Source organism: Triturus cristatus, chromosome 5_1, assembly GCF_964204655.1.
Source record: "Triturus cristatus chromosome 5_1, aTriCri1.1, whole genome shotgun sequence".
Taxonomy (NCBI): domain Eukaryota; kingdom Metazoa; phylum Chordata; class Amphibia; order Caudata; family Salamandridae; genus Triturus; species Triturus cristatus.
The window spans coordinates 76998916-77014355 of record NC_140587.1 but is presented as its reverse complement, the minus strand read 5'-3'; positions in this window follow the sequence as shown (position 1 = coordinate 77014355).

The following is a 15440-nucleotide window of genomic DNA, read 5'->3' as shown; positions in this document are numbered from 1 at the left end:
CAGTCACCCCGTCTCGTCTAGGTATTCCGAGGACTCGGTTGTAAAGAGGCCTGCACGTGGGCACAAGGGACCCTGAAAGGTTCCCACACACACAGAACCCGGGGAGCTTTATTTGAACGATGTTATGGGCCTCTAAACGGACCCCAGAATCAAACCCATTCCTGTGCAAGTCTCTCAACAAGAAAGGAAAACTGTTTATCAGCTGGGTACATCAACTGAAGTCTGACTTCCTGAAAGGGCATCGAAAAAAAAATTAAAAGTGCAACCTCTGTTGCAGGTCTGTATTTCCGATCACCTGCGACTGGCAGATTGGACCCTTCCCAAGCCAACCGAATGACTATCAGAGATGGGTAATAAAAAAAAACTTGTCCAACGCGCCTAAACGCGATTCCGTGTGTGCTATAAAATGGATGTAATTACAAGGGGCAACACAAAGCCAACAAAAATCCCCACATTTCAGAGTCAGTCGCCCTGGCTGCGGCGCCACACCTCTTCCTCCGACGACTCCCTGGAAAATCTGACCCGGTAGAGCTATACAGGTGCCCTTGATTAAACCAATAGGAGTCCTCTTTAAACACGGACTTGATCAGATCCGTTGTTATACAGATGTCACATCTTTGTTCGTGGGTAGAGCCTGGAGCCGCGTGGTGGTCAGTTACTGCCGTCTATTGTTTGCTGCACTTTGACCATGTTGATGGGCTGTGTCCTATTGGTCTATACAACAAGTGTGTCTGTGTTGTCGTTGGCCAATGCAGGCGTGCTATGGTAAAGCTTGCAGAACTGTACCAAGCGCTTGGCTGATACAGGTGCTCACATTTCTTGGGACTAGAAGTGGATGTGGGCCTCTGGCTGGACACAAGCCAGGCTGTCTGGGAGCACTATTTCAATTCCAGGGGCTCGATATCTGGCGTCCGGCTGAACGGGGGCCGACATATGATTTGTTGGGCTCCCTCAGTGGATGTCACCTAGCTGCAAAATACTGGACACAGGACGATTTGTCCAGAGCCCCAAGCTGATCTGCGGTACTCTCGCTGGCTGGTATATAGCAGCTCACCGAGCTGCCTCAGGTCACCTGGAGCTTGCATATATAGTCTTGCAACCCACATATAACCATCCACGGGTGCACAGACTGAGTAGTCGTGTGGGTTGGTAACTAGTGATCTGCGGAACCCTGGTCATCTCAGGAACATATCACAGTCCACTTTCCATCAGTCTCGGCACCCGCTATGGGAGTTCTTAGTCTGTATACCAACAGAACGGTCTCAGACCCTTCAGTGGCTGTGCAGTCAGTCTTGTGGCCAGGTCTTCTGGCATACAACACAACCACCCCTAGTAAATGGCCTTGCTATCTTGAAGGGGAGGGTTTCTTGGGAAATTAGTGGGGAATCGCATTCCCTACTTTTTGATTCTCCAACTCTTTGCTTATCTAGCTCTTTCTGTCCTACAGCGAACACGAATTTGTCCCATGGCCTCCACTTCCCAACTACTTCAGGCCCCCCAGACTGCATGCCACCTGAACCATCCTCTTCTGTTCTCTATGTTGCTAATTAAAATGGATGTGGGGACAGAAGAACTGTTAGACCCTTAAAAATCTACATTACATTTCCACATTCCTAATGTTGGCATTCCTGAGAAATGTTCGTAGGAAGTTTGCGGTAGAAAGGTATTTTCTGGTTAGTTCTAGGATGCAGAAAGAACAGCTTCTCTAAATAACAGATTTTGAACCGATCCATGGTCCAAAGGAGGCAGGGCGTGTCTATTTGAGCCCTGTTGGAATGCCCAAGGGAAGAAGTTAAATAGGTGATGTTGGACCTGTCAGCCCTAGGGTGGTCTCCCCTTCCATTTTTGATCGTGCCTCATTTTTTCCACCCTCATTTTTATGTTGGACTAGGTCTCCGGGCGCCTTTTCATTGCCAGTGTTAAGGTGCAGGTGCTCCCTTCTCCCAAGATGGCTGCCACAGGCCCCTGCTACTGCAGAGTGGTCTTTCATAGTAGCACCCTAGCTGCCAGGAGCTGGCTGGAACCCCACAACAATGTTGCGACTCCAGCCCGCCTTTTTGTCCCATAGGTAGAGTGGGGAATGTGCTGGAACCTTCTAGAAGGGAGGTGTGGTTTTTCTTTTGCCGCCTTGGCCAGAGGTCACCTGACCTAGGGCTACTTAAGTGAGGGAGGGAACCTTTTGTGGTGAGTTGGCCAGTGGGGTGAAGCAGAGCTGGAAGAATCCACCAGGAGTGTAGGCGGTAGGGCCTAGCCAGGGACTTATGCCTCGGCGAGTGACAGGATTTAGGTGCTGCCTCTTAAGTGAGTGAGGGACCCTGTGAAACCCACTGATCTTGCCCAGCAGTAGGAGGACCCAGAGAACCTCTGCCCAGCCTGACTAGGAAGGACCTAGTCGCCTTCTCCATCCCTACCCCCCTGTAACAGAACCCCTTTAAGGGCGCCAGATACATCTGCGCCAACAAGACTTCATCTAACATCTGAGAAGAGAGACTTATATGCCAAGCACTGATACTGCGTGTCCAGACTGACCCCTGAAGCCGTATGCAAAGCAGATTGAAGAGCCACCGGGGATCGACCAGGTATTCGCGCTGTGACCCCTGCGCTCCCTGACCTGGTCTGGGACCCCCGGCAGCGTGCTCCGCTGAGCGCGGAACCCCCATCCTTAACTTGAGCACCCCCCTGTGACGTGGAAGCCAGCGCGCTCACCGCTACGGCCCAGAGGCCGGAAGAAGTGCCCTGCAGAGTCGCGAGGCCCGTGAGAAGCCCGGGGCCCCGCCGCTGCCGTCGCAGCTGTGTGAGAAGGTGCGCGAGGCCTGGGGCAGAGTTTCCCCATCGTCGCTGGAGCGGACGCCGCCTGACGCCGAGAACGAGGTAAGCCCGGAGGCTGGGATTGCCCCTGGTGCGCCCCCTACTGGTTGGGAGCCGCACCGCACCCTCAGCCCGGGTCCCCTCTCCGTGAGAGTTCCCCCCTTGTCATCGCGACGGAGAGACCCCGCAGAGGGATCCTCTCCTTGTGCCCCCTTGAACAGTACTGATGCGTGCTGCCCTACGAACTGCACCGGAGCTGGGAGACTCGCTCTGCAACTCCCGTGCGCTCCCTGCGGACAGCCCCCGTGTGAAGCATTGACTGCCCCAGAGTACGAGCAGCGCTCTGATAGCCCGGTTCCGACCTGAAGTGCTCAACACCCGTACTCACGAATAGCGCTATGTTATCTATGCTCCGTAGTGAAATGCTGAATGTCATTGCTCACGAGTAGCGCTATGGTATCTATGCTCCGTAGTGAAATGCTGAATGTCATGGCTCACGAGTAGCGCTCTGTTGTTCATGGTCCATATTGAAGTGCTACGTGCTATTTTTTTTTTTTTTTTTTTTTTTTTTAAACCGTTTATTGCAATCTCAAATATATACAGGTATGGGCCTACAACCTTCCGGCCGGCCGCTAAAGTGACAGAAGCAAATGACATACATACAATGAGGCACTTGGCTTTGCAGAGACGATAAAGCAGGAGGTATCAACAACGTGGGCCACATGACTGAGCCCACAATACGGTTTCGTTTTATACAACACAACAACATAAAACCACACCCGCAAGGCAACCCGCGATCGAGAATGACGACACGTGCTCCTCAAGTGGGGAAACCCAACCATCCAAAGAAATCCAGAGAGGGGAAGGGAAACAGATCCGGGACTGGGAGAACAATGTGCCCGGGGCTGAGGGAGGGGGTCAACTAGGGGGATGGAGCTGGTGAAGCGGGAGGCAACAACGGCGGCTCGCAAATACCCCCGCGGTAGGCGTTCCAGGGGCCCCATATCTTCACCCATGCCCCAGGCTTACCCCGCGCCACATACACCACCTTTTCTCGGAACATGCACCAATCCATGTGTTCTTTCCAGGCCGACACCGCCGGGGGCCCCTGGGATCCCCACAGTTGAGCAATGTCACGTTTAGCTATCATATATCCCAGAGTCACCCATCGCGTCTGCGGAACCGAGTAATCGGTCGGTTCCCACACATTCAGCAAGCATCTCCTCGCTTCAGGCAACAGCGCGACATGCGTAACCGCTCGCAGGACCTCATGCACACCACGCCAGAATCGCTCCACCCTCGGACATTTCCACAGAATGTGCAAAAAAGTCGCCAAAGCACCACACCCACGCTTACACAATCCATCCTCGGCATAGCCCATACGCAGAAGCCTTGGGCCCGTCATATACACCCGGTGGAGTATCTTAAGCTGGACGAAGCGAAGGCGAGCCGGGATGGCCACCTCCTTCGGAGAGGCCACCGCGGAAATCCAGTCCTCGTCGTCCAACTCCAGCCCATCGGCAACCCAAGCCTCGCGGAGGCCAGTCAGTAAGCCCGAGCGGTCATTTATCAATTTCTTGTAAATGAGGGAGATCGTGCTGTCCGGAACGTGGCCATCTAGCACTCTATCCTCCAGGGGGGAGGACTCCGGGATGGAGGCCACGTCTGGGAAGACGGAACCCAGTGCGTGACGGACCTGCAGGTAGCGAAAGTATTCACTGCCCTGCAGCTGAAACTCCGCCTGCAGCGTCTCGAATGTTTTGAATCCTCCCCTCGTCCAGAGATCTCCCACTGTACTGATGCCTATCATGTCCCACCTCTCGAAGCCCTTCGAGGTCCACAAAGAGCCCAGCCTCTCCGACGCATACAACGGTGACGCCCGGGTCAAACGGTCCTTCCATCCCATAGCTGCATTAGCCGCGTGCCATACTCGCACCATGACACGCGTGGGTCCCGTCAAGCGGGAATCGGGCACGCTAGTGTAGAGCGCTCGATTGTAGTCGCCACCGGGCAGGAGCATTTTGTCCATTTCAAATGCCGGGTTTAGGGCGGGCCCATAGAAGCCGTGATTAATTGCAGCTAACTGGGAGGCCCAGTAATACCGCTTAATATCCGGGAGGGCAATCCCTCCGTCGTACCACGGGAGCGTCAATTTTGCCAGGGCTATACGCGGCCTCCCGTCCCAAAACAGACGGCGCTGTAAGCTTTCCACCTCACGGAAGTAGCGCGCCGGGACCAAGTCCATAGTGTTCTGGAGAGCGTACAGAAAGCGCGGCAATGACATCATCTTGAACAATGCCGCCCGGCCGAGCGGCGAAAGCGGCAAGCGCCGCCAGCGCGCGACGTCCTCCTTCAAGCGCTGGAGGGGGGGAAGCAAATTTCGCTCGTAGCGGGCCACCGGGTCCAGCGTAATATAGACCCCCAGGTATCGAAATCCCTGCGAGGCAATCTGGATCGGACAGCCCCGAGGGAGGACAGGAGCCTCCCCGGAAAGCACATAGACACAGGATTTAGCCCAGTTGATGACAAGGCCTGAATTACGGCCAAAGGAGCGCAGAACATCGACCAGGACAATCAGTGATTTGCGCGGGGAGGCTAAGTACAAAAGGATATCGTCAGCGTAGAGGGACACGCGGTCCTCATACTCGGGGGTCCAACGGAGACCACGGATAGAAGGGTGCCACCGCAGCCACTCCGCCAGGGGTTCCAAGGCCAGTGCAAAAAGGAGCGGCGACAGGGGACAACCCTGTCGCGTGCCCCGTCCCAGCACGAATGGGGCCGAGACGCGACCATTCACCACCACCTGTGCCAATGGGTCTGAGTACAACAATTTGACCCAACTGATGAATCCCGGGCCAAATCCAAATTTCGCCAGCATCGCCCAGATGTAGGGCCATTCGAGCGTGTCGAACGCCATGGTGGCGTCCAAGGACGCCAAGATGGCCGGCTCCCGCACGAACGGAACACGCGCGAGCACCCCGTGCAAGCGCCGCAGATTAAGGGCCGTATTGCGATGGGGAATAAAGCCGGACTGGTCTTGGTGGACCAAATCGCCCACCACGCCGACCAGCCGGTTGGCGAGCACCTTGGCGAGGATTTTAGGCTCCGCGTTCAAGAGCGAGATAGGCCGGTAGGATGTAACCCGGTCTCGCGGTCTCCCCTCCTTGTGGATAACCACGATGGTAGCCAGACGCTGGTCCGGCGGGAGGGAGCCCCGCGAGTGGGCCGCAAGGAACATTGCGCGGAGGTGGGGTGCCAGTACATCCGGTCGCAGTTTATACAACTCGATAGGAATGCCGTTCGGGCCCATGGCCTTGCCAGAAGCGACCGAGCGGATGGCGAGGGCAATTTCGTCCGAGGTGGGGGCGGCATCCATCAACTCCCTGTCCTCCATTGAGAGGGAGGGCAGCGCGATGTCACGCAGCAGGGCATGGGAATCCTCCTCCGGGCAGGGAGAAACCGGGGAATATACCTCGCGGAAATAATCCGCAAAGCAAGAGACAATGCCTTCCGGCTCAGTAACACGTACACCATCCATTCTCTCAATCAGCGGGACCACACGACTAGCTCTCTCCTTCTTATCCAACCACGCAATCAACTTGCCAGCCTTATCACCCACATCATACAATCGCCCCTGTTGCTCTCTGCTGAGGCCCCTGGCCGCCTCCGTGACGAGGGACCTATAGGCCGCCTGCTTAAGGTGTAGAACGTGCAGCGCAGCGTCAGTCACCCCACTCCCCAGATCATCCTCCAGTTCAATAATTTCGGCCTCCACCCGGGTCACCTCCTCCCGTGCGCGCCTCCGGGCATGGGAAATAAAGGAGAGGGCCTCCCCTCTAAGCACTGTCTTGAAAGCCTCCCACAGGGAGATGGCCGACGGGACAGACCCCACATTCTCCTCAAAATACCGTTGCAAGGATTTAATCAAGTCAGCACGAATAGTGGGGTCGCGCAGGTACCAGGCATTGATTGGAGCTACCCTGCCCTCCCCCCTCGGGAAGACATCAAAGTGCAACAGGAGTGGGGAATGATCTGAAATACCCCGCGCCAGATGGCGCACCTCCCCCACTCTCCCGGCATAGGCCGCAGGGACAAGGACATGATCAAGCCGCGAAAGGCTACCATGGGCCCCCGAATGGAAGGTGTATTGCAGCTGAGTGGGATGCTTTAGACGCCAACAGTCCACCAATCCCAGTGTGTCCAAAAGGCCAGACAGCCACGCTTGTGCCCGGGGGAGGTCCCTAGGGGGATAGCGATCCATAGTCCCAGAGGCCACCGCATTGAAGTCCCCCCCAACCACCAGAAGCCCCCCCGGAAGGTCAAGCAGGAGGCGTCCCAGGTCCGCAAAGGTGGTGGACTGTAACCCCGGTGGGACGTACACTGAGACAAAGACGACTACTTTGCCCTCCATTCTCCCCACCAAGACAGTGTAGCGTCCCCTCTCATCATGGCGCACCTCGTCTATTTCTAGCGGGAGCGAGGTCTTGACCATAATGCCCACCCCTCGTGAGCCTGATGTGAAGCCCGAGTGGGCCACCAAACGATAGCCACGTCGATTCATGGCACAAAAGGAGTTACCAATGAGGTGTGTCTCCTGCAAAAAGACAACATCAGGCGAAATCCGTTTCAGATATTGCAGGACCACACCCCGCTTAATCCGATCACCCAGTCCGTTAACGTTCCAGGACAACAAAGTCAGGTCCCTACCCCCCATCACATACAGAAGCCATCATTTGTCCCCCCGAGAGCATCTCAAAAACACCAATACAATGAAGGGTTTGCCTTGCGGTAGAAACGAACCACACCCCACCCCAACCCACCCATCCCAACAGAACTCCCCCCACCCTGCACCCCTGCATGAGCCCAAACAGCCCCCCCCAAAGTGCAGTGTGCCTGTCGCCCCATAGAAAGAAAACTAACTAGTCCCCCAGAGGAGGAGGGAGATTCCCCAAGAGACCCCACACGACCTCCACAGGAGGGGAACTTACCCTAACAGTCAATGGTGACAATAACACAGTCCAGAGCAAGGCCTACCATTAGTCCCTCAGTCCTGATCCGGCGGGCCCTCCCCACCAACCGCACCCCCCCCCACCCCCCCGGCCCCGATCTCCGGGCAAAGTGTCCAGCCAGTCCCCGGCCGCCTCGGGACGATCAAAAAAGTGCGTGCGGCCATCCACCTCCACCCTCAGCTTAGCCGGAAAAAGAATCGCATATTTGAGATTCAGGTCCCGTAGGCGACGTTTGACACCGAGAAAGCTCAGTCTCTGCTTTTGGACCGCCGGAGTAAAGTCAGGATAGAAATTTATATCCATATTGTCAAGTCTGACCGGCCCTTGTAGCCTGGAAGTCTGCAGGATAGCGTCCCTGTCCCGAAAATTGAAAATCCGGGCGATGAGAGGCCTCGGAGGGGCTCCGGCCTTAGGCCTACCCCCGGGGACCCTGTGGGCACGTTCCACTGCAAAGAATTTACTCAGCCCCCGAGGCTGGAGATGGGTGAGGACCAAGTCCTCCACAAACAGATCCGCTGCCTCTGCCTCGCGTCCCTCCGGCACCCCGATAATGCGGACGTTGTTTCTCCGGGCCCGACCCTCGGAATCCTCCAGTCGACGATGCATCAGGGCGCTCGCCTGGCCAAGCCTGCGCACCTCCTGTTGGAGGGCCGCCACGTCAGATGTGAGGCCAGAGGTAGAGTGGGCCAAAGAATCGACCCGGTCATTTGTTTTTGACAGATCGGCTCTCACGAGGCCCACGTCCACGAGGACCGAGTCGATCTTCTGCGCCAGAGTGTCAAAGCGCTGGTCCACCGAGGCCTTCATCTCGGCGATGGCGCCCATGACGTCTCGGAGGGTCAGGTCCGTGGGCAGAGCAGGAGCATCAGTCGGGCCCGTAGGGGACCTACGCAGCGCCTCTGGAGATCCCTTCTGGAGGGTGTAGCGGTCCATGTTGTTGGATTGATGGGCCGCGCCACGACGGGTCGACTTCACCTTAGCCCGGTCGCCATCTTGTTTTGTGGCCATGGTCGCGGTCCCCAAATCGAGCCAATCTCCTCAAAAAGGGGGGTAGACAATCCCGTTCAAGGGCTCTGGGGGGGGCGACCACCGCTCCGCAGGACGGACCGCAGCCGGCGGGGCACCCCAACGAGGCCACACCACCGCACACCGCTTCGCGACCCTACCTCGCCTGGCAGCAAGGAGGGCGCGAAAGCGAAAGTGCGGGGAGCGCGAGTCGCCCAGCCTTGCCCGCCGCTGTTATTCACTTTGTCGCCGGATCGCCCCACAACTCCAGTACGGGGGGCCGGTGTGGAGAAGGCCGCAAACCTTAATCGGTGCTCCCGCCGGTGTCCGAAGTCCGAATTGAAAACGGAAAACGGGCGTCACCTCAGCTCGGGTTCACAAACACAGTCCCCTCATCTAGGACAGGATTCGGTCAGGATTTATGCAGGAGGTCGCGGAGGTCCTCGGGAGCCTCGCACCTACGCGGCCATCTTGGGTGCGCGCTAGGCTCCTCCTCCTGCTACGTGCTATTGATTACGAGTAGCGCTCCGTTATTCATGTTCCATATTGAAGTGCTACGTGCTATTGGTTACGAATAGCGCTCTATGCTAGATGCCCCGTTCTGAGGTCATCACCGATTAGCGCGCCTACCGCTATAATCACCCCCCCCTAAGGCGCTACAGGAAAGTGAAGCGCGCGAGTGCATATACGTGAATGGTGATTGTATCTCAGGCAGTACTAATATTTCATGAATTGCAGTTATGGTATGACCAACATTTATAGCTCCTGACTGACATGTACGTCGCTAGGAATTGTATTATCAGCTTATGAAATGTACTGCTACCTCATGAACTGCATCTAACGTGATCTACTTGGATAAACTTGAGTATTTACATAACTCCTCCAGTGTGGCGTCACTTATTGTGTGTGTTCCTCGTCCCATGTGAGGTGCGCGTTGTATGGTTGCTTTACACACAGACCTTTGGTGGCCCGACCGCTCATGTCACGTTACCGCCCCATAGGGCCTGGAGACCCCAGGTCCTACAGGTGAATGTTAACATTACTTACTTTTTGTTATACAAGGCCATCCATCCTGGGAAAAGGATGGATGTGACTGATTAGAAAAGGAATGCAGTTTTATGGTTTGGTCGCAGTGTATTTAATTTCTTTCTCAGTTCTACTTTGAAACACTTGCAGTGGTAGCGAAGATTGACCTGGTCTCAGGGTTAAAAAAATTTGATTTCTGAAATGAAAAAATCAACAAGGTACAAAATGAGAGAAGGGCAGTGGCGTAACAAGGTCAGGTGCTCCCCGGTGCGGAACATTTCTTGTCAGCCTGGGCTTGACAAAACGGCAAAAATGTGTTTAAAACACATATTTTTGCCATTTTGTCACCGCCCTCAGTGATGACACTCGGGCGGCCCGCACCCACCGCACCCCTCTTCCTACGCCACTGGAGAAGGGGTTCTTTGTCTCTACTGTACCGACCTATGACCACCTGTTAGGTCTGTTTCTTGGATGTCACACAACTGTAGTTAGACTGCAGTCGGACTCTTAAGCCATGTGTGCTGCTGGCCCCTCCTTTAACCAACGCTCTTAATGTTTGAGAATCACATTTCACCTGCGTGTGGTGCCGATGCCGAAGTGTCACGTGAATAATGATAGCTTGAAGGAATGGTGTGTTTATAAGCTTCCTTCGAACATCTCTGGCTCTGGATCCTTGTTGTGCTGCCAGGTGTTTTCTATTGTGAGTGCGTTCTGAAACCAGTGCATGTTTTACATCTGTGTATCCTATGTGTGCATGATTTAATATTTCTAAAGCGCAGACTCCGCTGGCTAGAAATGGAGCACTGTACAGGGGGCAGTTGGGATACATGGGACTTGGGTGCTTATCTTTTTTGCTTGGACATCGTTGACTGCAGAAGGCATTCCAGATTTCTCCAACTGTTAAAGCCTTCCAGAGAAATGGTTAAATGGGAAACCAAATGAGTCTCGGACCCTTATTCTATGTTGTTTCACTTGCTGGTAGACGCTTAAATGGTGCTATGGGATGTAGCATATTCAGCAAGTCATTAGTTTAAAATAACCCATTTGCATTGTGGCATCTACGCACTTCTAGAGTTCATTGGATTTGTATCCTTTTTTAGGTCGAGCCTGGGCAACGCATGCACTGCTCTGCGAGGCATGCTGTATTCAGGTAGGGACTTGAAGCTCCGCCCATATTTTTCATTGGATTGTGTCAGTGTCCACTGTAAACTGGGGCTGTTCATTGGTCAAAAGGCTGTGGTCCCTCATTAGTACCGCCTTATCTCATTTTGTAACCTCCTATGGCGACATCCCCTGAGGCTGGGGGGGGGGGGGGGTTGTTTAGATGAGCACCGAGGTTGCGGGGGGGGGGGGGGGGTTTAGATGAGCACCGAGGCTGCGGGGGGGGGGGGGGGGTTTAGATGAGCACCGAGGCTGCAGGGGGGGGTTAGATGAGCACCGAGGCTGCGGGGGGGTTAGATGAGCACCGAGGCTGCGGGGGGGTTAGATGAGCACCGAGGCTGCGGGAGGGGGTTAGATGAGCACAGAGGCTGCGGGAGGGGGTTAGATGAGCACAGAGGCTGCGGGAGGGGGTTAGATGAGCACAGAGGCTGCGGGAGGGGGTTAGATGAGCACAGAGGCTGCGGGGGGGGTTTAGATGAGCACCGAGGCTGGAGGGGGGGCTCAGAGGAGCACGGGGGGCTCAGAGGAGCACCGAGGCTGCGGGGGGGGGGCTCAGAGGAGCACCGAGGCTGCGGGGGGTGCTCAGAGGAGCACCGAGGCTGCGGGGGGGGGGGCTCAGAGGAGCACCGAGGAGCACCGAGGCTGCGGGGGGGGGGGGGCTCAGAGGAGGCTGCGGGGGGGGTTTAGATGAGCACCGAGGCTGCGGGGGGGGGGGGGGGGGGGGGGTTTAGATGAGCACCGAGGCTGCAGGGGGGGGGTTAGATGAGCACCGAGGCTGCGGGAGGGGGTTAGATGAGCACAGAGGCTGCGGGGGGGGGGGGGGGTTTAGATGAGCACAGAGGCTGGAGGGGGGGCTCAGAGGAGCACGGGGGGCTCAGAGGAGCACCGAGGCTGCGGGGGGGGGCTCAGAGGAGCACCGAGGCTGCGGGGGGGGGGCTCAGAGGAGCACCGAGGCTGCGGGGGGGGGGGCTCAGAGGAGCACCGAGGAGCACCGAGGCTGCGGGGGGGGGGGGCTCAGAGGAGGCTGCGGGGGGGGGTTTAGATGAGCACCGAGGCTGCGGGGGGGGGGGGTTTAGATGAGCACCGAGGCTGCAGGGGGGGGTTAGATGAGCACCGAGGCTGCAGGGGGGGGGTTAGATGAGCACAGAGGCTACGGGGGGGGGTTAGATGAGCACAGAGGCTACAGAGGGGGGTTAGATGAGCACAGAGGCTGCGGGAGGGGGTTAGATGAGCACCGAGGCTGCGGGGGGGGGGGGTTTAGATGAGCACCGAGGCTGGAGGGGGGGGGCTCAGAGGAGCACGGGGGGCTCAGAGGAGCACCGAGGCTGCGGGGGGGGCTCAGAGGAGCACCGAGGCTGCGGGGGGGGGCTCAGAGGAGCACCGAGGAGCACAGAGGCTGCGGGGGGGGGGGCTCAGAGGAGGCTGCGGGGGGGGGGGGGGGTTTAGATGAGCACCGAGGCTGCAGGGGGGGGTTAGATGAGCACCGAGGCTGCGGGGGGGTTAGATGAGCACCGAGGCTACGGGGGGGGGGTTAGATGAGCACAGAGGCTACAGAGGGGGGTTAGATGAGCACAGAGGCTGCGGGAGGGGGTTAGATGAGCACAGAGGCTGCGGGAGGGGGTTAGATGAGCACCGAGGCTGCGGGGGGGGGGGGGGGGTTTAGATGAGCACCGAGGCTGGAGGGGGGGGGCTCAGAGGAGCACGGGGGGCTCAGAGGAGCACCGAGGCTGCGGGGGGGGCTCAGAGGAGCACCGAGGCTGCGGGGGGGGCTCAGAGGAGCACCGAGGCTGCGGGGGGGGCTCAGAGGAGCACCGAGGCTGCGGGGGGGGGCTCAGAGGAGCACCGAGGAGCACAGAGGCTGCGGGGGGGGCCTCAGAGGAGGCTGCGGGGGGGGGGCTCAGAGGAAGCTGCGGGGGGGGGGGCTCAGAGGAGCACCGAGGCTGCGGGTGGCTCAGAGGAGCACAGAGGCTGCTGGGAGCCCCAGTGCCTCTGAGCTCCCCTCAGTCTCAGTGCCCCTCTGAGCCCCCGCAGCCTCAGTGCTCCACTGAGCAGAGAGCACTGAGGCTGCAGGAATCAGAATGGGGTCAGAGGAGCACTGAAAGTGTAGGGAGCTCGGAGTGCTGATGCTTTCAGGGGGAGCTTGTAGGCAGCTCAGAAAGCACCGAGCCTGCAGGGGGCTCAGACGAGCAAGAAGGCTACAGGGGTTCAGGGGAGCAGTGAGGCTGCACGGGGTGAGTGGAGGGAGCTCAGAAGAGCACTGAGGCTGTGGGGGCTCGGAGGAGCTCTGATGCTGCAGAAAGCTCAGAAGAGCACTGTGGCAGCAGGAGGCTTAGGGGGGGAGCACTGAGGCTGCAGGAGGCTTAGAGGAGCACAGAGTGTGGAGGGGGGTCCACGGCGCACCAAAGGGTAGGGCACTTAGAGGCAGCGACACAGACTGATCTGTGGTGCGCTGAAGCAACACAAGTGCTCAGAAGCACCCATGCCGAGTTAAAGGTGTTCGACTAACACATTTTGTTGTGCAGGACCCCATCACCGCACTACAAAATGCATATTCATGCATTATTAGCGCCTTGACTTCACTTGCACGCTGCTAGGCACAGACCAAGACAGTGTCAGGCGGAGCAGAAGACCTACATTATTAGCAGCGCAGCGAGTGCTATGAACTCTGTGCTACAGATGAAACCCAATGTGCGCACAGGCCTCAGTCTCTGTATGTGTTTATTTTATGAGAAAATAAAATGTGCCACTACAAGCAGTCTGCAACTGAACCCTCACCACAGCACGCCATGGGCTGGGTATTGGCCGACTGCATTGATTCAAGCGCAGACCCAGCCGCAGCCTAAGAGACCGCACAGTGTCACTTGCTCTGCCTATCACCTTGCTCTGCCTATCACAAGATAATCATTCTATCCAGAGTGAAGAAATGTCCTTACATGGATCTGGGAGGTGGCACCTTGCCCCTTGTTTTTCTGGCATCTGGGTCACCCCAATGGAGTAGCGTCACTGACCTTCATTGGCTGGCATTCATGGGCAAATTAGTTTTGCTTTTTCATGGTGTGCGGAGCCTGCTGCCAGGGAGTGGGAATGGCGCCTCTCGGGTCCATGCGGCATGGCCCTCAGATGGCAGTGCACCACTGTAGCCAGCTGCCTGCCGCTAGACTGAGGAGGGTCGGTCTCGCTGAAATATTCACTACTGCAGAGCACCATCTGATTTCCTCCAGGGCTGCCTACCTGTCCTGTCAAGATACCGAGGCTGAGCCTGGCAGCGCCACTTGTGACTCTTGACACAGGTGAGCCACAATAAACAGGACTTTATATAAAAGGCGGTGTTATTAATTTTTGTACTGCTTTTCTGCCTTTTTTCAATTATCAGTCACAGATCATTCAGACAGTTCTAGAACACAAATTCTAAAGTCCTTTATTATGTTTGCGGTTTAAGTATGCACTGAGAAGAGGAAAAAATATTGTCTCTAGGTGATTTTCTTTATATTTGTGCAGGCCGGTAAAAAAACAGCCATGTAGCGACCCTGTGGTTTTAGTACCGGTTGCTCGAATGGTTTGAACTGGGGTTTGAATGCACTGGAAAGGAATGGCTGGTTTAGATTAGGATGAGGCTACTGGAGGATACTGGTCAGGACCATGCCGACTCTGATGGGTGTTAATAGAGCAAGAGTGGACCTGGCACGGCCACCCTGGTTCTGGGAATGGAGCAAGAGTGGTTCTGAACTGCCTGGGCTGGCTCGGATGGATATAAACAGGGTGAAAGCTGATTGAGCATGAGTAGACGTGATGGATGTGTACAGGGTTTCAACAACATGGCACTGCCTAGCTTGTTCGGATACTCTTAATGGAGATAGGATGGACTGGGTTAGTTCAGGCTAAATTCAATGGAGGTTAAAGCGGTTAGAATGGACCATATAGTCAGTATAGTGCTTATCATTGCACAGAAGGCGGTAATGCCTGATATTCAGTTCTTCATAGCGATACGGCTACTTGATTTTACTACGGAGAAAGTATCACACTATAGGTAGTAGCTTGTCACTCGAGTACACGGAAACCATGGGAAGCAATAAGAACACTTGGCAGCTATGCAGGAGCCATGTACATAAAGCAGGTGAGTCTGCCTGCGGGATGACTAGGACACAAGATAATACAGGGTCAGCAGCAGGGTACTAACCTGGGGAGCTACAGGATCCGCAGCAGAGCACTGACAGGAGGAGCTACAAGATCAGCAGCAGAGCACTGACCCTAGGGGCTACAGGATCAGCAGCAAAGCACTGACAGGAGGAGCTACAGGATAAGCAGCACAGCACTGACCAGAGCTACAGAATCAGCAGTAGAGCACTGACCAGAGGGGATACATGATCAGCAGCAGAGCACTGAGGAGCTCCAGGATCAGCAGCATATAACTGACTAGAGGTGCTACAGGTT